General features: G+C 34.3%; 1 protein-coding gene and 1 pseudogene across 1 annotated transcript in view; both read left to right on the forward strand.

Moving 5' to 3' along the window:
- The window catches only part of LOC145241167 (neuronal acetylcholine receptor subunit alpha-10-like), a 388541-nt gene that overhangs the window by 98381 nt on the left and 264587 nt on the right, over positions 1-25573 (forward strand). The window lies entirely within an intron of this gene.
- Positions 15010-15126, forward strand: LOC145241641 (5S ribosomal RNA; annotated as a pseudogene).

Raw genomic sequence — 25573 nt, forward strand, 5'->3', positions numbered from 1 at the left:
TTACAATGGAATATCAGAGGGATAAAAGCAAACCAAAATGAACTCACATTATTAATAACAAATATGAGCCCAGCACTTGTCTGTCTACAGGAGACCTTTCTGAAAGAAAATAATACCATCAACATAAAACACTACACATCTTACAACTACATAAATAAAGATACGGACAGAGCTTCTGGAGGCACATCAATACTTGTGAAGAATGAAGTCCCTCAAAGACAAATAAATATAAACACAAACTTGCAAGCAATTGCAGTTTCAGTGACTCTACATAGAACTATAACACTTTGCTCAATATACATCCCTCCAAAAGATAAAATCAACGAAACTGAGATAACTCAATTAATAAAACAACTCCCTAAACCCTTTTTTCTACTAGGAGATCTCAACAGTCACAATGTAATATGGGGAAGTAAAGAAACAAATAAAAAAGGAAAAGAAATAGAAAACATAATAAATAAAAATAATCTATGCCTCCTTAATAATCAAAACTACACCTATATGTACCCAGCAACAGGTACTTTCACCGCCATTGACCTTACCTTATGTGATCCTTCCATATATATGGACTATGACTGGAAAGTACACAATGACACCTGTGGGAGTGATCATTTCCCAATCATCCTGGAAAGTCTAAGTACTAGCACTGAACAAAAAACACCCAAATGGAACCTACATAAAGCGGATTGGAACAGTGCAAAAACCAATTAATTATCGAAAAGAATGATGAAGATGACCATTTGAACTACTTCATTAAAACACTGACAAACATAGCAAATAATACCATACCGAAAACAACCAAAACCAACAATCACAACAAACCTTGGTTCACAAAAGAATGCAGAAAAGCCATCAGAGCTCGACGAGCTGCCTTGAGAAAATTCGAAAAGTATCCAACAAGCGAAAATCTGGATTTCTTCAAAAACAACAGAGCAAAAGCCAGACGAATCATAAAGGAATCCAAAAGAACAACCTGGAGAAATTATATATCCAAAATTAATGTGAATACCAAGGCGAAAACAGTTTGGAACATGATGAGGAAAATAGAAGGAAAGTGTAGTAGTACACCAATATCCCACATCTCTAAAGGCAACAAAATATACACCGATCAAAAAGACATTTTCAATAACCTGGCAGATAATTTATCAAAAATTTCATCATGTGACAGACAAACAGAGAAATTCAAAAAGATTAGAGAAAAGGAAGAGAAAAAGAAAATTCTATTTAAATCACAAAATACTGAAAAATACAACCAACCTCTTACCTTGCCTGAATTAAAAGAATCGCTAACCAAATCCCATGACACAGCTACAGGGCCCGATGAAATTCCATATGAAATCCTCAAAAAACTTCCAGAAACCTCAATGAAATACCTACTTGAAATTTTCAATATTATATGGTCCAGTGGAAACGTACCCGAGACCTGGAAAGAGGCCACAATAATACCAATCCCCAAATCTGAAAACTCAAACATCCAATCCCAATCAAGTAACGTCTCAGATCCATTGAATTTCAGGCCAATATCTCTAACAAGCTGCATTTGTAAGACCATGGAAAGGATTATAAACAAAAGACTAATCTGGTTCCTGGAAACAGAGAATCTTATTACAGAATTTCAAACAGGATTCAGGAAAAACCGAAGTTCAATAGACCACATAGTCAGACTTGAAACCTTCATCAGAGAAGCCTTTGTAAGGAAAGAACATTTAACAGCAGTGTTTTTTGACATGGAAAAAGCCTACGATACTGTGTGGAAGTACGGTGTTACAAGGGATCTGAAGGCGCTTGGACTAAAAGGCAGAATGCCAATTTTTATTGAAATTTTTTTTAAAAATAGACGGTTCAGAATAAAGGTTGGCACAGCTCTCTCGGACTTGAAAGAACAAGAGAATGGAGTACCTCAAGGGAGTATACTGTCAGTGACCCTGTTCAGTATCCGAATTAACAACATTGTAAAAAACCTTAACCCTGGGGTAGATTGCTCCCTATATGTGGATGACTTCCTAATATGCTGTAGATCTAGATATATATCTATAATAGAAAGGAAGCTTCAATTGTGCTTAAACAAAGTAATGAGATGGACGGAAGAGAATGGATTTAGATTCTCCAAAAGAAAAACGAAATGCATGCATTTCTGCAAACTAAAGAACATGCATAATGATCCTGTCCTAACCATGGAAGGAATGCCCATACCAGTTACTGACCAGTACAAATTCTTAGGGATTTTATTTGACAAAAAGTTAACATTCATCCCACACATAAACTATCTGAAAAAAAAATGTAACAAAGCTGTAAATCTTTTGAGAGTGGTAGCACATACCGATTGGGGTGCAGACAGGGAAACACTCCTTAAACTTTACAGAGCACTAGTCCGCTCAAAGCTAGACTACGGTTGTTTCATATATGGATCAACCCGAACATCATATATAAAAAGCCTAGACCCTATTCACCATACTGGCCTAAGATTGGCCCTAGGAGCATACAGAACTTCCCCCGTGAACAGTCTATACACGGAAGCACAAGAACCCCCACTAGATCTAAGGCGAGAAAAGTTAGCCCTTCAATATTTACTGAAACTGAAGTCTTGCCCAAACAACCCTGCATACCAATGTACCTTCTATCCTAAATATGAAGAACTCTTTAACATGAGAAGAAAAACTATCAAAACGTTCGGGCTCCGAATGAAGGAAAGCATTGAAGAATCGAAAATTCCAATCTCCAGCATTCACAACTTCATACTGCCTAAAACACCCCCATGGACCATGAAACAAGTTGAAATGAAACTCAACCTAAACAAAAAGTCCAAATCTACCACAAACCCTATTGAATACCACGACGAACTTCAACATTTAAAATTACAATATTCAGACTACACCTTTATCTACACAGACGGGTCTAAAAGCAACAATCACACTGGATGTGCAGCAACATACCATAAAACCACAATGAAGAGAAATCTTCAAAATGAAGCATCTATATTCACTGCAGAGACTATAGCTATCGATCTAGCACTCAACATAATTTCAGAGGAAACCACCAAAAACTTCATCATTCTCACAGATTCTCTATCAGTCCTATTATCTATACAAAATCAAAAACAAGAAAATCCACTAACAACAAAATTAATAGAAAAAATCAATATCCTTTCAACTACTAAAAACATTATTCTTGTCTGGATCCCCAGCCATGTGGGGATCAAAGGCAATGACAGGGCAGATACAGCTGCAAAAAGATCTTCTCACCTTCCAACTGACAATTTTAAGATTCCACATACTGATCTTAGACCCCAGATAAAAGCATACATACAGGAAAAATGGCAACTGTGGTGGAGTCAGCAAGAGGGCAACAAATTATACTCAATCAAACCTGAACTTAAGGAACGATGTCCGGACATCAAGAGATCACGCCGAGAAGATGTGATACTGACTCGGCTGCGCATAGGACACACCAACTTTACTCATTCTTATATACTAAATGGAGAATCGGCGCCAGAGTGCATCCCATGCCAGGAGACACTCACAGTAAAACATATCCTAGTTGGGTGTGATGACCTTGCCCCAACTAGAAAATTATATTATACAGAAAGCAATATGGAAGACCTTTTTGAAAAGGTCAACTCAGCAAATATTCTAGCATACCTAAGGAAAGTAAATTTATATAAGAAAATTTAAGGAAATTTAAAGTCATCCAAGTATACACATCCATGTATAAATACAACATTTAATTTCTTAGTTCAATTTTATAAAAAAAGGGAGGAAAGGCTGAAAAAGTCATTCTCCCCCTCCCAATAAAAAAAGTTAAAAAAAAAAAAGGACTCCAGCATTAAATGACCACATAGGTTGATATGCCGTAAAATCAATCAATCAATCAATCAATCATGTAAATGGAAGGGCTGCTCGAATGGTGTATTGGATTAGTAACTATATCAGATGGAGGATGGGAAGAAGAATAACTTGAAGACGAAATATTAGTGTCTGTTATGGGAGGATTGCGTGGGAGCTCAGTAATAGTGCAAGAATATATATATATATATTTACATAGGCATAACCACTTATTAAGGCCATAGACCACTCGAGGATAAGGGTTAAGAGTGTACAGTAGTCAACTGGACAATATAGTAATAGTTAGTAATGGGAATCCGGTAAATTTGTTCACTTAAGTGGAACGGCTCATCTAGAACTTGTTTACGTTGGACTTGAAGACAACCATATTGTAGTCAGCTGGAAAGCAGGAAAACGGAAGGGATCGATGTATGTAAAGTTATGCAAATATACTTGGCAAGCAAACTACACTTAGGGTCCCACGTTTCATCCTTGTAGTGAATCTCCACGCTTAAAGTTTTATTAACATTTAATTGAAACATAATCTATTGTTTAAATTTCTCCATGGAGTAATATTTTCTACTCGGTTATTCGCGAACATCCGCTTTCTTTTAATTCCGAGTAATAAGCTGCTAAAATATATTTTATAGCGTGGAAACAATTGCTCACACTTTCCTGAATCGTCGATACGTCCTTGATTGATTGACTGCGAGCAAACGCGGCACTCGTTTTAAACACAACTTGTTCATTAAGAGAATGATGTGCCTCCTTATATTTGAACTTCCTCCACGATTTCACACAACTTCAATTTTCGATGAAAGAATGCAAACTGCCTCCTGACACCTTCAATTCATTACTTCGGAGTCAAAAACAAAATCAGTAAATAAATATTTAACTGCAGAATTCGGGTGGCCTTAACTTTAAGCATTATTAAATCACCATTCCGTTTCTTGTTTCTGACCGAATTGAGTTTGAATGATACTTACAAAGTCATTGCTTTGCGTGAAAATATTTTTATTAGTATGCTACAGTAAATTTATGCAAATCACTGTAATTTATGATCTAGCTAGAACATGTACTCGGCGTTGCCCGGTATTAAGCCTAACCTATAATTCCTTAAAAAAATAAGTTTAAAAAATGGAGAAAAAAATCGAGACTTATGTATGCGAGTATTATGTTTTGCTAAACAGTTCACTTCTTGTAAGTAAAAAAAAATCCTCGGGCTGAGATCGAAATCAGAATCTTAGGGCAATGAATCAAGTACGGTAACCATTATACCAGCTTGCCAAGATCTTTAAAAGTGTTTTCAAACCTCGGGAAACAGTTGACAAACGGATAAAAACACGATGACCTCCAAGTACCAATGTTTTCACTTTTGAACTCTTAGCAGCCTTTTTTTCCGGCCGAAAACTTATTAAAAAGTTTGTCACATGTCTGAATACCCTATATACAAAAGTTCAAGTATGTCGATTAAAAATTCGTTTAGTATATAAATTGAGAAGCGTCCTCACACGCACTTACATTCTTACTTTTATAGATATACTAGCTGGTTGCCGGCGTAGCCCGGTCGTAAAATACGCATAAATATATTTTGATACATACAGAAATCGAAATAGCTTTTAAGCGGTTCACTTCTTGTAAGTAAAATAATACTTGCGTTGAGATCGAAACCAAAACCTAAAGACAGTGAGACACATAGGATAACCATTAGGCCAGGTTAACACGATCTTTAAAAAATGTTTTAAAACCTACTTATTCTTAAGGAATCGGTGGTGAGAACGATTCGCGCATGCGCATTCGTGAAACAGTTAGCTAACAGTTAAAAATCCGAGGACCCGCATGTTCCAATTTTTCAATTTTTACTCCTTAGCAGCATTTTTTCCGGATTAAAACCGGTTAGTATATATATATATATATATATATATATATATATATATATATATATATATATATAATGTGTGTGTGTGTGTGTGAAACAATAAAATAGTGTTGTGGTGCTGTGTCTGGTTATAAAAAGAGAAATATAAGTGTGTTTGCTTATATGATACAGTAATAAGCGTAGCAATTAAAAGTTAAAAATATGATAGGCGACAAATTGATCACAATTGTAATTCGGTTACGTATTGTCTTAAGGGAGGCGACGAGGAAAAGCAAACAGTTGTATTTGGAATCTTATTAGATGCTTTTTTTAAAAAAAGAAGCCAATCTTTTGGGAAATCAAAAAGGATGCCGCAATTGCCGATATCGAAGACAATGATGAAACGGTTTAATTAGCCAGTATAAAAATTACTAATATTTAGCTGTTTTATTCAGGACTAGCAAAGCTACCCGGCGTTGGCCGAGTATGATAAGAAAACAGTAATAAAACTGAACTTGTTAGTATGTAAAAAGTCATAAGAATGAGTCATTAGAATGACTGCTTTATACTTAATTGATGGTTTAACGTGGTTAAATTTGTGCTCATATTTGCAGTAATTACTAATATCTATTAGTCTCTATCCCATTGATTACTGTACACGCAATAACCTTTATTGATAAGTGGTGACCTACATGTAAAAAAAAAGTCTCTGAGAATCGAATGCGTACTATAATACTTTGTTCACTACACTTTATCATCACAAAGGTCCATGGAAAATATTAATCAGATCATCTCAATAGTTTCTGGTAAAACTTTTAGTATAGATTTAATAATATTGTGACTAATCCCTATTAATCTATAACTGTGAATCGAACAGATACCATATTACTTAGTTCGCTACACCTTATCATAATAAATATTCATACAAACTTTTATCCAGATCAGACCATAGTTTCCTAGAAACTTCTAAATTAAACGTAGTATTGTGGCGACTAATTTCTGTTCATCTTGATTAATCTGTAACTGTGCATCTAACATATTCCATAATATTTGGTTCGCTACACCTTTTAATAACAAAGGCCCATGCAAGCCAGATCTGCCTGGTAGTTTCTGATAAAAAGTGAAGCGGACAGATTAGGAGAAATATAGTATAGATAATTTGTAATGTTCAACATTATAAAGCTTTGTTTTTACTTCTAATTTGCCACTTGCTAAGGCCAAAAAGCAGTCGATAATGTTACGTTTTCGTTAACCGTTGCGTGTATAAACTATTCAGAGTCCGATAAATATATTAATTTATGAAATCTATATAATTATAAAACTCTGTGAACCTTGATTGGATCTTGTTTTCGACGATCAGATGATTACATCATCTTATATAATGTAAAAAGGCATATATATATATGTGTGTATACGTTTATATCTATGTATGTATGTATGTATATATATATATATATATATATATATATATATATATATATATATATATATATATATAGTAAGTTATAAAATGTATATGGCGATTAAGCTACACTGAATATTCCGCGTTTCATCCACTTTAGGATTCTTCAGGCTTATGCGCATAAGCCTGAAGAATCCTAAAGTGGATGAAACGCGGAATATTCAGTGTAGCTTAATCGCCATATACATTTTATAACTTACTAATTAGCTCTACCTACGTATTGAGCACTTTTGAAGTAAATACTTAAAGTTTACACATAAATCTATACTTTCGTATATTAATTTTATGTGAGTAAATTAAGTAGTTATATATATATATATATGCGTATACGTTTATACCTATGTATGTGTGTGTGTGTATATATATATATATATATATATATATATATATATATATATACATATATACACACACAATGTATAATGGTTGTAGAGTTTTGTTTTCTGGATGTAAATCCAATCAAACTTGCGCGATTATTAAATAGCGCTCAATGGAGGAGAGCGCAGATGTATAGTCTGTTTTTATATAAACATTCTTGGTTACATATGTGCATACATGTTTCGGTGGAGTCCCTTTTTAAAGAGACCCACCTCGTCAGACCAAAGAAGGAGTCTTATTGAAACGAGAATCACAGTTCAATTCGTTTTGTATATATAAAGAAATATCCAGGTATGGAGTATACTTTGAAATAAAAGTGGGGTGTTATATTTTATAAATGTGGTCAGTAGAGGTTTTTGGAGGGAAGTATAGCAAATGAAGAGATGGGGAGGGAAGTATGAATCAGCCTATATATATATATATATATATATTGGATGAAAGTGTAAGATCTGTTCTGATACTAAACATCATCTGTTATGCCCTCTTTTAGAAAAAGAGGACAGTTTGGGCTAAGGTATTTTTTTAATTTTTATCTCGATCCAGAGTGTCCCTTAAACATTAAACCCCGACCTTTTGTCGAGTCTGACCTCGTGGGGAAGCAAATAAATGATTATTTTTTATCGAAATATTTCTGTTTGAAATGCGTGCAGCATCTTAATAAGAAATCGTCCTTCGATGGCTGGACCAAACTTCATTTTAAAACAATAGATTGAATGGGCGGATTTTACGAATATCTATATTTGTTCATGAATATAGCTATCGAATGATTTCGTCTTTGTAGCTTTTTTTTGCCTCTTTTTTCATAGACTCCTTTTCATATTTTCCATTCGCCTACCGCCATCCCTAACAAATACTATCTACAGAGTGGAACGATAAAATTGTCACCTTAGAAAAGACATGGTTTTATTTCTCTCTGTTTAAAAGCGGTTTTCTTTTTACTTTTTTTTTTTTTGTTGCAGACCATCTACTAGTTGGTTTGGTGTGTACAAATCCTAAGAGCGATAGGAGCCGTCTATCATGTCTGAAAGTGACACAATGTTCAACGAGCGAGATCGGAGATGCGCCGCTGTACAACTCATGCTCTCTATTAATTCAAGTTATGACAACATGACCATTACCAGCACCCTAAAAATGCATCGCTGGATTGTCACGAATAATAGAGTCGTGTTCAGGGTGATTAAAACAAAGTTACCGACCATGGTTATGGTCTTTGGTGTGGTTTCACATTTTTGAAGTTGGCTTGAATGTTAACACCAAGGTGTACCTGGATGTGCTTAAGAGTGTGGAGACTCTGTGTGTGGCAGCAGGACAGGGCGCCGGATCACAAGTCCAAAGAGACCTAGGCTTGGCTTCAGAAAGGGTGTTACGACTTTATACCGTCTCTCATTGCTCCTCCCCGCTGGACTACTTCGTTCGGTCATATGTCGAAAACATCACCAACATGACCTCTGACAACACTAAATCCAACCTGATCGCCGCCACCCCCCGCGTATTCGCCGATCTACCGCCTGCGCTTGTGAAAAATGCATCCTCCCAGTTCCGGACCCGTATCGAGGCGGTGATTGAGGCTGAACGCGGCTACATTGAATAGGCGTCAGCTTTACTTCATAATGAAGTTACCTGAACTAATTTCTTCAATAAAATATATAAAATAAAGAAGTAGTATTGTTTTCTTTAGGGCAACATGTTTATTGTCCCACTCTGTATTTATTTCTAATGTATTTGTTTTAACCAAATTGCACGCTCTTATTGCAAATATTAAATGTTTTTCACCATCTCCTCCCGAAAATATTTCTCATCTCTTTTTTTTCTTTTTTGTTTTGTTTTCTCTTTTTTTTTTATTCTTTCTTTATTTATTTTCATAACATTTATTTGAATTAAATGCAAATTTATTTACTTGCCTGCGGGAGAAATATTTAATATTTTTAGCAAAAATTAATTTATGAAACAATTTTACTTCATTTTTGTATGATAAAGTTTTATTTTTTTAGCAAATTACGCAATTTGAAATATATTTGCGTGTAAATTTTAGGGTATACAGTCAAAGAATTCAAAAATCTTTCCTATAATATAGCTTCTGTGTCCGTATATTTATAATCAAAAACACAATATTTATTCTAAATAATCATTGTATTAAAAAAAACATATTGTTAAAAATGTTAAATATTTACGTAATTAATATTATTAGTATTATTATTGGTACTGGGGGCGCTCGGCTTTGCCCGGTCGTAAATACGCTTAAATATGATATTTTAATTCGTCCAGATTTCGTATATATTACACTTGCCTGCGTGACCGGCGTTGCCTGCGTTTTTGGAGGTGTGTATTGAGCAAAAAAAAATGGTAGTAGGCAGGCTCGAACCCGTACTGCGATGAAGGAAAAGAAAGTGAAAAAAAAACGTGATGTCTTTCATTGCTAGACCGGAAGTGACCTAGGTTTAAATTAAGGCTAGTCAATCGAACAGAGGGTATGACTCCCTGTAGAAAAGCGCCCACTTAAGGGTGAAGGAATTAATGTTTTTAGCCAGTTTTTCGATATTTGTCGTTCGATGTGTCGAGCTTCAAAATGATACTGATCCTGTGAAAATCTGTACCCTCTGTTGAAAGTTTTAGGCAGACATATAAACATACATACATACATTTAAACAGACAGGTGAGAGTTATAATAATAGAAGGTCATGATTTTAAAAGTAAAAAACGTATATATATATATATATATATATATAAATATATATATATATATATATATATATATATATATATATATATATAGATGTAGAGATGATTAATTGCAAAATCGGAACATTTGATGGTATCGGAAAAGATTGTCAATTTTCCGATGACAAAAACGATTATTTTAATTATTATTTCGATTTTGTTTAAACCAATATCTCTCACTGCTTATAATACTGATAAAATAATAAATATTTATTGATTTTAAACAACCAGTAAAACTAAAATCTACCCATAACTCACAGGTGTTTATTTTTACGTTTTCGAAAACATCTGCATGTTTAACATGTGTTTTTATTGTAATTGGAAAAATAACTATAAGAAAAAGTGAAGATACAAAAACAAAAAAATGCCTCTCCAACCCTAAAATCATTAGACAGAACTAACGTCATCTATAAGTTTAATTACCCTTATGGAATATGTAACTCCTATAACAACCGTGAAGCAAATAGTTATATTGGTTACACAACTGCTATCCTGTCTCGTCGCTTCACTATGCATGATTCAGATCCAAGTGAATATTTTTAGTATCTACAAATAAACATAACTGTCTTTCTTTGAAGTAAGACAAATTTTAGTCTATATCACAAAAGTAATACACTATGAATCAAATTTTTAAAAGCTGTAAGTACTTGAAGCCGCATACATAAAAACAAAAAAAAGTGGAATAAACCAGGTCGCAGTTCAAACAAGCCAAAAGATTTTAAAATACACGTTGAAACCCATACTCGCTCTCCTTCTATGTTACCCAGTTATTTACCCTAGAATCTGGGTTAATCAGTGGCCTCAAAGCACCCGGGTGCCAAGCACTCTATAAATAAAATAACCATTGCTTCTACTACTAACATCTTCCTCGCCATTGCTTCTACTACTAAAGTCTTTCTCACCAGACTTTCATAACATACCTTTGACTCTTATCTGAAGATGCCGTCTATATAAGGCGAAAACGTTCGCAATACATATAAGACATATATTAACCTTTTTGATTTTCATACAAAGAATATGAAGGACAATCGAATCAGGTATAATTAAACATAAGCTCTTTGGTTAATTTAACAATGTTTGTTTATATATATTGGTACTTTATATTAAACTAAGGAATTAGAATAATTTGATTAATGCAAAGATTCGTAACGGGATATGCTGATATACATGATAAAAGAAATTTAGAGATTATAGTTATATTTACCATAGCGATCTGTGGTACTTATGGCCTCAGAATCATGACGTGTACTTCTATAACATGCTTATGCTAATACACTCTTTGTAAATTATACCACTGTGTTTGTCTACAACAGATGCTTAAAAATCGAAAAAATAAGGTATAATTAAACAGAAGCTCCCTGTAATCAATAATAATGTTTGTTAAACTTATATATAATAACTATCTCTTTTTTATTTTTTATCTTTCATTTTAGGTAAGTCGTTTTTCCAGTTCATGGTTTCTACCACCGACGAATTGGTAAGTAAAATTATTTTAATGTCTCATAACTTTTTAGTTTACGTTTTAAAACAATTTATTAAGTTTTAAATGTTTTATGCAAATAATTCGTTTATACGTTGATATAGTTTTTAAGGCAATTTTTTTGTTTTCGCTGATTCACTTACCATTCGTTTTCTATATTGTTTCCAAATTTGCCAACTCTCAACTACTCAAGCCTTCTGTAACTCTAACCGTTCTGAGTTTAACAAAAAATGGCGTCCAAGAGTAAGACCACTATTTGGAAGCTTGGAGAAGTGCAGGGTGTCTCTTAGTTAATATTATTTTGAAATCAATTCTGGCCCGCTTTCGGAGTACTTCTAAGTGTTCTTTAAGGATTCAATAAAATATATGACCTACAAACTATTTGTTTGCAATATCATTGCCAACAAAACAAACCGTTCTGATACAAAACTAGAATAATACCTTTCCCAAAAGAGAAAAATTAATTCCCATAATAGAACACTCTGCACCACTTTTATCTTCTTTCAGGAGTAATATCAAATGATAATGCTAATAAACTTTATAGAAGACCTGTCCCTCATTACAAGGATTACTGCAAGCGAAATATGAGGGTAGTTGAATCCTTATTCCAATGTTGATTAAAATCCATGACATAATCATAATTCAGGGGAGCTAATTTGGTGTTTAATGACTTTTGAATGAAATTTAATGCATAGTTGAAATATTTGAATTATGCAATAGGAAGGTGTACTCATAATATAAAAGCCTAAAACTCTTCAATATACTCCAACGAAACTATAATTTAGGGAATATTTAATAATTTATGTTTAGCAGACATTAAAATTTCTCGAAAATAAACGAACGTATACGAAATTACACGAAATAGTCCTACCCATTTCTTACTAAACTAAAAAAATACATTAAATATTAAACGTTTTCGACAATGGAAATAACTCATCGATGTTCATCTAGATTTTAACCTTCGTTAATAGATATAAAGTGATGTAAAATTTTATATTCTATGAAATTCATTTTACCCTGTGCGAGTATACTTTATAGTATGTATGTTGAGCGAATATCATTTCGTTAGTTAAAAATAATCGGAAATAGAGTTCAGTCATTGTACGCAGGTGTCAGGTGATCTCATGTGGGATAGAAACGGATATGACGTCATATGGCTGAAAGAACGAGATAAAGTCAACAGTTTGCTTGGAAGAACAGGTATGAACTTGTAGTTTTAGAAATGTCTGGATACAATATGCTTAAGTAGAAATTATCGACCTTTCTTTGTATCCCCTACCTTCTCATTGGTCATTTTTTTAAACTAACAAAGGGTCAATAAAATTTCTTTGTCTTCAATATATCAACAAATCAGATTACCAAACGACGTATCTATATATGCAGCCGAATTCCAAGCAGTTAAAATGGTCCGGTCATGATCAAGAACTCAGAAATAGACAACTAAATAATAATCTCAGATCTACTATCTAGCCTGGTAGCAATCCAATAAAGGAACGAAAACCACGCATACATACAAGAGATATTAGAAATATATAATTATCTTAAAGACAACGGCAAAACAGTAGTTTAGGCATGGATTCCTAGCCATGTTGGCATTAAGGGAAACCAAATGGCCGACACACTTGCAAAAAAACTACTATAATGACAATAATATTTAAACTCCGATTTACTGATTACAAAACAAAAATCAAATCCTACATAAAAAGAAAACAGTAAAAATGAGATACACATACTTAACTCATGCCTACATTTTCAAGGGAGAAACAACGCCTTAGTGTACCATTTGCAATTAACTACTCTCACTCACATACTGATCGACTACGAAAAATATAAAAACATTCGCGAATCAAGCTATCACGAAACTGTTAAAAATTGGCCGGGCAATGTAGAGAAAATTATTTACTTTAAGATGTTTTGATAGAAAAATGTTAAAAAAACAAACAATAATTTAAAAATAGGTTTGATCTCTAAATTCTGAGGTAATCTTACATAGAGATCACTTAAAGTTACATGAACTTTAGATTGAAAGACACGTATCATTTTTTACTCATGAGTCAGGAGTGAGAGAGAGAGAGAAAGAGAGAGAGCAGACAGTATCGGAAGCCAAAGGGAGAGAGACAGGCTTCAGATGGTTACAAGTAAAGACGATCAGGAATAGCGATAATCTAGGACCAGCGTTGCAACTTTCCAATGAGGAAACATCTGTAATAAAATTACTGAAAAGACAACCCGAGTTTGTTGATTCATTGGGATAAATCTTCTTTAGAGCTTTTCGTCAAATAAGACCAAAGACGGACCAGGTATGTTTGTCCGATTGGCCTGATGTTAAACCCCCAGATAACTGTTATTTGTAATTTCTGTTGTAAATGTTCCATGTCCGTTGTTAAACTGTATCTGTTAATATATCAACACTGTCGTAAGTGTAATACATGCTTCAATTAAATGAACATTAGAAAAACTTGATAGACGAACACACGTATATACACACACCATATAAATAACTGTGACGTATATACAAACGTATATACACTCTATATAAGCACATTCATTAGAAGAACATTTTATACCACTAGATGATATACGAGTTTAGATACACACACACACAAATATATATATATATATATATTAGAGCACTGTACAGGTGGTGGACGGTTGTTTGTTTAAATAGACATTTGGCGAGATTATTTACTGGCGCCGTTCCCGTGGGTCGATCGGTAGAACTGCTGACTGTCAAGGCGATGGTTCTAGATTCCATCCTCGGCTTGGGAGAGGTGCTAGTCTAGCGGCACTGATGAGTTGTGATACAACGAAACAGGACTGTATGTCGATGACTACAAATACATATATATATGATGATTGCAACGTCTTGTCAGACGAGTGCCACTCCCTAAGACATTTAAAATCCATGAGCCCAAATGTCTGAGTGAGTATCTATACAAATATGATGTTACAGAGTCTTAGCTTTGTACGACAGCTAAGTCTCTCTCTCTCTCGGTTCAAAATGTTGAGATCCAGCAACAAGCAAGAGAAAGATAGCCAGCAACAAATTAAACTGCAGACCAGCTTAATGCGGGTACTGGTCTTCCGCTTTATGTTTTTTTTAAATCAGAGATTTGCTTCTCCTAGAAAGGTTGCCTTCACCACGGCTTACGGGAGCCCTCTCCACCCCACATTTGCTTCTCCTAGAAAGGTTGCCTTCACCACGGCTTACGGCAGCCCTCTCTACCCCATATAGATACAAGACACGCGTACGTAATTTGAACTTCCCCCAGTATACAAAAAGTAATAAAAGAAATACGGCATAATCGCGTTGACACACCGGTTCTCGTCAGATCACCGAAGTTAAGCAATATTGAGCCTGGTTAGTATCAGGTGGGTGACCATTTGGGAATTCTTGGCGCTGTATGTGCTTTTCGCTTATCTCGGCATTTGTTTCCAGTCGTCATGTACATACACTTAACTTTCCACTGATATTTAACGTCGACTCAGGAGAGATGTGGTTAGAGATTGCGCACCTCCTGCCACTAAAAATTTCACGCGCAGGCACCCCTACGTGGGTATTCATAGTCTGTCAACGAGTGAAGGAGCCTGTGTGTGTATGTGTGATACAAGAAGTATACCAATGACGTCCTATTAGAAATAGGCGAACATTGAGCGATTTAGTGTGTCAGTAAAATTGATACCTCTTCCAATCGATCCATTCGAAATTCATTTCGCTCATCCCATTTTTCTTGTAAATACTTAATGCCTTTGATTAGTGTTCATAATTACGCTTTGATTTTTTTTCTCATTCCGTTTCAATTTTCTTTTTTTACTAATCAATATTTATTGATTTTTCATTTTCATTATTTTGATCCCAGTTAAAAATTCTCAAATAGAAGCTGAAAACATTTTTCGGAATATAGTTTGGATTAAAATCGACACAAATCAATTTAAATCTAACAAAACTAACTTTATTGCATAACCAACTTCGATTAAATCGATAATATTAACTTTTTAAAATATTAAAATGTAATTTCTTAATTAATAAAATTATGTTAGCATTTCTCAGATATCTGTGTGCTTCGAACTTTGTATGAATTACTTTTTATTAGTGGAGCTCGTGAAAATTCCACGGTTCTTTTCCATATGAATTTGTATGATTTACTGTTTATTGTATTTGTTTACCTCCATACTTTGTCCCTCGTTGTTCATAAAAATTCAAAGGCTTGCTACAAAATATTTGACTTAATAATCCCTCCCTATGAAATGTTGTTTATTACAAGTTGATTTTTTTCTAATAGTGAAATTAAATTAGATGTTTGTACATATTATAATAAAGAAATATATTTTATTTTCTAATATTAAATATTTTTAAAATAAGCAAACTGACAAAAATATTTTTACAAGTCTAGAAATGACATGAAATAAATATCGTTTCATTTTTCTAATTATGAAATGAAACCCGTTATTTTTTTCATTTTTGTCGCATGTATTTTATATAAGCAAACGAACAAAAAATATTTTAAAAGTAGTTATAATCTTTATTTGACTTTTTTAATAAATAAAAAGTTCATTTCACTGTTATTTTGTTGTAAAAACCACATCCTTTCCTTTTGATTAAGATACATAATTTCATTTTACCAAACACTTAGTTTTGTCTGTCTAAACCACCGGGTTTTATTATATCAAAACACCTTGGTTTATTTTACTAAAACTCCTTGGTTTATTTTACTAAAACTCCTTGGTTTATTTTACTAAAACACCTTGGTTTATTTTACTAAAACTCCTTGGTTTATTTTACTAAAACTCCTTGGTTTATTTTACTAAAACTCCTTGGTTTATTTTACTAAAACTCCTTGGTTTATTTTACTAAAACTCCTTGGTTTATTTTACTAAAACTCTTTGGTTTATTTTACTAAAACTCTTTGGTTTATTTTACTAAAACACCTTGGTTTATTTTACTAAAACTCCTTGGTTTATTTTACTAAAACTCCTTGGTTTATTTTACTAAAACTCCTTGGTTTATTTTACTAAAACTCCTTGGTTTATTTTACTAAAACTCCTTGGTTTATTTTACCAAAACAACTAGTTTTATTTTACCAACCAGAACTTGCTTCCATACTTACGAAACTCTTAAAGCGTTAAGGAGAAGTGCTTTCCAACACATTGGAAAATCTCATCAGTATGCCCTGTATTCAGCTGATCAGTCATCTCCCTCTCAGTAGAGACCAATAAGTCTCCTATGTGTTATGAGTAAGTTTCTGGAATCTATATTAAATAGAGAAATAGTCAACCACCTCAGCAGAAATAACCTTCTTAGTGACACGCAATATGGTTTCCGTTCTGCAAGATCTACAGCAGATGTATTAACGGTTATATCTCATAGGATTAGTGAACTCTTGACAAAGGCTTCCTTTCTAGTGCAATTGCTCTTGACATATCAAAGGCCTTCGACAAGGTATGGAATAAAGGCCTACTTCACAAGATTTCCAGCTACGGTATAACTGGAAATGTTTTCTCTATCATTAAATTATTTCTCTCTGATAGGCTCAGAAGAGTAGTGGTCGATGGACAAAAATCAGAGGCCTGCAGTATTAATGCTGGAGTCTCTCAAGGGTCCATCCTGTGCCCAACTCTCTTCCTGATCTACATCAATGATCTCCCAAAACACATACTTGAATCATTCATTGGCATCTATGCTGATGACACGACCATCTACGGCAACATATCAAAGGCTGTAAATGACAAAGTTCTCTCTGATTCTCAATCCTCTGATCTCAAGCGCGTGGTTCAGTGGGGGGGAAGACGTGGCTCGTTACCTTTAATGCATCTAAAACCAAACTCCCATCTTTACATCATCAATGCTCTGATTCCCATCTGGCATCAATTGAAATGGATGGCTCTCGTCTAGGAGAAGCCCCATGTTTTGACAAGCTTCTGGGCTTGACCTTTACTCCTGATCTGAAATGGAACACGTACATCAAGTTTGTTGCCAAGGTCGCTGGAAAGATGGTGGGATCCTTTTACCGCTCCAGAAGATATCTCACTACTGATGCAATTCTCTATCTATATAAAAGCCAAGTACGTCCAAGGATGGAATACTGCTGCCATATCTGGGCAGGAGCTGCTAAAAACAGCCTATCCTTCCTTGACAGAGTACAAAATAGATTTCGTGGCTTAGTGGGGGGTGCCCTTTTCTCTACCCTGCAACCTCTCTCCCACAGAAGAGGCGTTGCGAGCCTGTCTTTGTTTTATCATTATTTCCATGGCAGGTGCTCGTCTGAACTCCAATCCCTGCTCCCCCCTCGCCAATTTTTCACGAAAAACACCCGTCTAGCTGGATCCACTGTCAAAAATTTTCCCCACTCTATATCTGTGCCTAAATCAAAACGTAGATTCCATGAACAAAGCTTCTTTCTTAGAACTGTACGCCTGTGGAACTGTTCCGTCTGCCTGCTTCCCACCTGACTACAACCTGGATGTCTTCAAGTCCAACGTAAACAAATTCCTGATGAACCGCCCCCTTAAGTAGACACTTTATTAAATCCCCACACTAACGTACTGTACTTGAAATAACCCTTATTACTGAGTTGCTTCCGTGGCTTGATAATTGGTGACCGCCGTGTAAAAAAAAATTAATTAAAAAAAACAACTAGTTTTATTTTACCTAAACAACAGTTTTTGCTTTACTAAAACAACTATTTTTTGTTTTACTATCTGAAAAAAAAATTGCAGTAAAAACGTAAGGGACTATTTAGAGATTCAGAGTTTTCACCGTTCAGCTGCCAGCTTCGCAGCAATCTATTAGAATTATTTGTAAATAATAAGGGACTAAAGTTGAAGATAAGTTAATCTTAATCATTATAAAACTCTGCAAATTAACTGGACGTCCTTGCTTGCTTATTTGAATTTTGTCTTCAACGTCTTCGCAATTCCATCTTTAAAAACGGGATGAATGGTGAATTTTATAATATATATATATATATATATATATATATATATATATATATATATATATATATATATATATGCCGATGGGCGTCGGTCAAGGATGAATGAATGTGTGGAGAGTTGTGTGTTTTGGTTTTCATTCTTATTGATTACACTCAAGTCATATATATATATATATATATATATATATATATAGTTTAGATCTCAGTAATATATATTAGGTTCAATATAATAATAGAATATTCGATAGAGAATTCTCTCTATAATAATAAATACGTAAGCTCTACTTCTTTAAATGCATCCGAATGAATATTGCCCAACATTATTTTCGTGTTATTACTTGTTTAGAGATTTTTAACACCTTACGTCTTTCATTGTCAAGTGTTAATTGATGTAAAACAAACTCGCTCCTTATATCATTCTTTTATAGGAGTTTTAATTTATTTTTTACTAGTCTGAAGTGTTGTTTTTTTAATGGTTTATATGTAACTATATTTATTGTCTTTGTTCAAGTCTATCATTAAGGAAATAGTTTTATCAGCGTATTTAAAAAACATATGAAGTTTTAACACTTTCAACTCCTATTTAAAAATTGCCATCATTAATCTTATTAGATTTTCCTAGTGTCTGTGTGTGTGACGCGGTTTATCTCAGCCTATAGGCAACCCACTCAGACAATAAGGTACCGAAATGAAGCTAATGACCCAGCGGATGCTTTAGTTATATTTATATTCATGTTTGGTGTATGGAAATTCAAAAACATGCAACAAAATAAAAATAACGATTTACTAAACAACGTTTTATTTACTGGATATTTTTCCGGTATTCATCGGAAGTTATTATCTCCCTTAGTAAATTCGATTTACTGTCTGTCTGTGTGTGATGCGGTTTATCTCAGCCTACAGGCAACCCACTCAGGTACCGAAATGAAGCTTATGACCCAGAGGTTGTTTTAGTGATATTTATATCCATGATTGGTATATGGAAATGCAAAAAAATAAAGATTTACTAAACAACGTTTTATTTACTGGATACTTTTCCGGTACAAGGACTCAAGTTTGCCCAGCTGGGCAAATTTGAGTCCTTGTAATATAAAAGAATAATGTTGTAACATTGTCAATCATATCATTCCTTTGAAATATCTTCTAGTCCTATCTATCATGTGTTTTTCTTATGGTTCATTGTATATGCTGTACACCAAACCTGCATAGTCGGCCATCATCGTATCGGGCGAGTTGCTTGGATCAAATTGACTCTTTCCCGTCACAAGTCTCTATCTTTAGGAAGATTTTCAAGTTATAAGCTAATGTCTTCTGTCAATAATTCCGTGTGCGTCTTGATAGGTTTTTCCTACTTTAGCAGCTCCGTGTTATACCCCCCATTGTCAAATATACTGTCCATTCAATAAGTTTCCAGATTTTTTGTACAGGCATTTAAAATTGTCGTAGACTCTATAAAATCCAGTATTTTACAATTATAAATCTCATGAGATGACTGACCCATTTTTTATGAGTTGAAATGAACAGCTATAGCATGAACTAGAATACGCGCTATGAAAGCCTGATAGTCACAGCTGGTGAATTTCGAAAATGCAATCTGGATATAAGGACACTTTAGAAGAACGACATTCTATAAAATTCAGTTTTAAATCCGGAAAAAAAATGCCACGGAAACGTATAGAATGTTCCAGACTGTTTTCGGGCCAGACCTTGCTTCCTGTGACTTTTGATTACTCCTTAAGCTCAAGGAAACTCTTAGAGAATGTTGTGATGAGACGGTTGAGGGGATGAAAGAAGTTGTGACGAATGTCATTGATACACTTACACAAGATGACTTCCCCAGAGCCTTCTAGAAGTTGTTGGAACGGTACAACAAGTGCATTGCAGACGGAGGAGATTACTTCGAAGGGGACTAGTTTCATGTGCGTACTATCAATAAAAGTGCCCATATGAAAAAAAACGTCTGGAAACTTATTTAAGGCACCTTATATATGATCATCTGCGAATTACAGAGTATCGAATCGATGAGTACAACTGGAATTACTGTCAACCGTATAATAACAGAATTTGTGATCATGATTTACTCCTCTAGATCCGCCGTAAATTTTCTACACTCATGAATATTTACTATGAGAAATGAATGGCTCTTCACCAAGCACGAAAGTTTAGATTTACGCATCACATACGATGCATGATGACCAGCCGAAGACACAGAGACAAACTTGGGAAAGTACTTTCACGTTGAAAACGCTGTAATATTTCACTCTAATTAGAATACGTTGATAGGAAAAATTTTAGTAACCAACAGCAGAGAAATCGCTTGGTTTTGCCGATCGTAAAATACGGTAAAATATATTTTTATTCATGCACGTTTCATATTTTTTTTATTACAGAGCCAATTCTCTTTTTAATATATATATATATATATATATATATATATATATATATATATATATATATATATATATATATGCATATATATACATATATATATACATATATATATACATATATATATACATATATATACATACATATATATATACATATACATATATATATACATATATATATACATATATATACGTATATATACATACATATATATATACATATACATATATATATGCATATATATATGCATATACATATATATATGCATATATATGCATATACATATATATATGCATATATATGCATATACATATATATATGCATATATATGCATATACATATATATATGCATATATATATACATATATATACATATATATATACATATATATACATGTATATATATATATATATAATGCTGATATCAAAATTTAAAAAAATGATTGGGTGCCATCAGCTAGAATCGAAGCAAAAACATTTATTACTCCAGCTACGTTTCTTCATTTAGCGTTCCAGCTCCGTTCTTTGCCGTTTGTGCTAACCCCACCGATAGATAAAAAGATGTCAAATTAAACCACTTCTAGCTATGATTGAATTTGTGCATGCCTATAACTAATAAAATATGTCGGAAAGTTGAAATTTACATTTTACATTTCAACTTGCGGACATATTTCTGTACGCGTTATTCGCCCATTCAAAGATTTTACTCGTTAAAAACCTTGGTATATGATTACTATGTCCTATTAATTTCAATGTTATATGACTAGTAGTTTAAACAGACATACATACATCTACTATTTTATTATTTATATAGAAGATTTTTCTCTCAAATAAACTATCACGAATATAAAAAGTGAACGAATAGAAATCGAAGCGAAAAATATAATAATATGAGATTATTCAGACTATTTTTATTTTGGTGGCAATTTTCACAAGGTTTTGGCCGATTTAATCTCCGTCCTCAGGTGTTTTCCTCAAGCTTGCAAATGTTTATATAAAATTTAGTAACTTATATGCAATTTCAAATTGAATACTTAATTTGATTGACCGCGGAAGAAATGTTAAATGGTATGCTATTCCTGATTATTATCGCCACTATAGTGAGGATAAAACTTTTCGGTGTTTTGAGTTGGAAAAGATGCACCTCCAGAAAGTCGGGGATTACATCGGCCGAAACATTGTGAAAATATTGAGAAAGGGAATAATTCAAATCATACAAATAATGCAAATCCTCAGTTAAACCTAAATACGATATGAAATTAAACATAAACAAAGAAAAGAGACTGACGAGGTGCCTTAAATAAATTTCCAAACATTTTTCGTTTGGGCATTTTTATTAATTACACTTATTATTAGAAAGAAACATTCATTTTGAACGCGTTCCTGTTTGATCGAAGAAAATACTGTTAATTTTATACGCCTGGTCTTTTTTTTTCTTCTTTTTTTTACATTTTCACCCCAAACAAGGCACATTGCCACTTTGGTGTAGGGGGCTACTATCAGGGGCAGCAACTGCTGGGGCACTATGTTGGGATTTGGGCAGTAAGATGTCGGTTCACGTTGCACTTGAACTTCTGCATGTCAGTAAAGTTAGGGAAGCAGGGACCTGGAATGGAATTCCAGAATCTAGCGATTCTGAGGAAGAAACTACTGGAATAGAAAGATCTAGGGATCTCTACTGTGTGGGGGTAGGATTTAGCTGCCTGTCAGGTTTGTCGAGGGTGTCTACATCGTGGGGGCACAAGTGTCTGCAGTTCGTCAGAGCATTCACCATTAAAATACTTGTAGAACAGGCAGAGGGATGCAACATTTCGTCGATGGGACAGAGGCTGAAGCTTAGATGCCAGTTCAAGGCCTATCAGATAGGCGACTCTCTTTTGAACCTTGTCTAGGAGCGAGAGACTAGCAGCAGATGCACCAGCCCAAATGTGACAACAATACTCCATACATGGGTGAATGGTGACCTTATAGAGGTACAGGATACTTTCAGGTGTCAGTTTTCTAGCACGGTAGAAAGAGCCTTCCTTTTTCGCAGCGGCCCGTGCAATGTTTTCAAATTGGTCTTACGGCTTGTGCACTGATACTCCTAAAATGCACTTGTTAGGGTGTGTATATACACTTTGATCAAAATCGAACCGGTTCTTCTTCTTTTTTCGATTATCACTTTGCGAGACTTATTGGAGGCATTCCGATACAGAACCTATCTTAGAAAACTTCCAGATACATTAAGTACATTTGTATGAAATTTAAAGTAAAATCGGCCCAGCCGTTTCGAATCCATAATAGACGAACTCGCACACAAACACGTAGAAAAGTGCATTTTGTATATAAGGAGAGATCTTAAAAATAATACCCGCCATCTATGAGACGACAGAAACCGGAAGTAAAATGTCGGAAGTTTAAGATTTAAAAGTGGATCTCATGAAAACATGTAGGAGTAATCCCTAGAATCTGAAAAATGGATACGCCTATATAGTATTTTTGTGCTTTCAAAATGAGATTAAGAGCAGAATTAGACGTATGAAAATGTAGCTCTTAAAACCATACAGAGTTTATATTCTCTCTTAATCATGTATCACGATATGAATAATGAACCTATATTTTATTATAAATTGCTCTCTGTTAATTATTGGTAATTAACAACAATTCCGTAACAGATAACTACACAAATACTTTCTAGTAATTTCATTGTCCAATAGTCTGCAACGAAACCTATTCATTCAACTCCGCGCAGATATCGATGGGGTAGGTAAACTGGAAGATCGTGTAGACGGTTAACAATCAATGGTAAGTGTTCGTTAATGAAACCAACGACCGATAAATCGCACGACTATGGTTGAATTATCATAGCGTTTGCAAAAGGCGGTGTTGGGCCATGTCTGAAGTTATAAAGCTAAACTGATTGAAGAAGTTCGATTGAACAGCGATGAGGATGACCGCTTGACCAGTCTCTGACAGCAAGTAACCCACTTCTGGCGATTTTTTTTCCAAAATAGATGTTGGGAGGGCAATAGTAGACGATGGGTATCTCAAAAGCTGTGACTGGCAGTAGTGAGTTTAAAGGAAAAATAATGATACTGAAATGACAGTAACAATCTGTGGACGTTAAATATTATATATGAAACTCAATGAATGTGTTTTTACGTATTTGTAAAAAATGCATTTTTCGAACGGGGGGGGGAATTTTATTCCTCGCTGAGAGAAATCAAAATATTTCCTATATTCACCACTTTTTGTTTCATTTAAATAATAAGTATATCCTACTTTGGATGAATTTTTAGTACAACTTAATTAAATAAGTTATACGAGGTATTGTGTTGCTGTTGTTGTGTAGCATAAATCATTCATTTCGTATAAATCAGATGATTATTGTTGGCATTCGTTTCTCCAATATCTTACTAGAAAAAAAACATCAAGTATTTATAAGAGAGACCAGATAAAGGTTGCAAAATCCCTAAGTGAAAGTGATTTTTGTAGAACGAATTGAATTCGAACTTGACACAATTAGGTTGTCAGTCAGTGTCGTTAACCACTTATCCACAGCAATCTGCCCGTTGCTGTTGTTCTTAAAAGGAGGACGATGAACGTTTCTATATACAAAATTTTCAATTTTTCACCTCAAACAAGGCATATCAACACTTGGAAGTTAATGGCTACTATTTGGAATTATATCTAGCGGAGAATCGTAGGAAATTGGTTGGTTGGTTGGTTGGTTGGTTGGTTGGTTTTGTTTAACGGCATATCAACCTTTTTCAGGTTATTTAATGCCGAATCCAAAGATTTTGAAGAAAACTTTTTTAATAGAATATATTTGTTGTTTTCAAGACGGTTTCTATTTAACCCATAGTTGGGACCCTAACAGGTACTACCACTCCAGGTCAGAGTGAACCTGGGAGCAATGGCAATTAAAGGGTGGATCCACACTCCCCAAAGCCCGCAAGCTAGAGGCTCACCACTGGATACAGTTTAAGGTCATATACAGGACCGTAGGAAATGGCACAGTGAGATGTCTGTTCACATTATATTTAAATTTCAGCAGGTTAGTCCAGTCGGGGAAGCAGGAAACAGGGAAGCAAGTAGCAGGGTTGGAATTTCAAAGTTTATTAGTCCAAGGAAAGGAACTATTAGAGTATAAGGCTTTCCGGCAGCTAGGGCCCTCAACAGTGGAGGGTAGAATCCGGTTGCTTGTCGCGTAAAGCGATCAACAAGTGCAAAAAATTATCAGAACAACTTCGATTTAATTACTTGTAAAACAGACGCAGGGATACAAGATTGCAGCGATGGAGTGGAAGTAAGAACGTAGCCGAGAATGTGCGAACTATTTGATTCGAGACGCTTTTTTATACCCTGAGCTTTATGGGAGACGATTAGTAGGTGCACCAGTCCAGGTGTGGCAATAATACTTCATGTATGAGCAAGTAACTTTGTAAAGATATAAGATATACTCTCTGATGTTAGTAATTTTCTAGCACGGTAGAGGCAGCCCACCCTTTTTTTGCAGTAGTCTTAGCAATGTCCTCAATGTATTTG

Source organism: Euprymna scolopes, chromosome 2 (assembly GCF_053919585.1).
Source record: "Euprymna scolopes isolate OS-2025 chromosome 2, ASM5391958v1, whole genome shotgun sequence".
NCBI lineage: Eukaryota > Metazoa > Mollusca > Cephalopoda > Sepiida > Sepiolidae > Euprymna > Euprymna scolopes.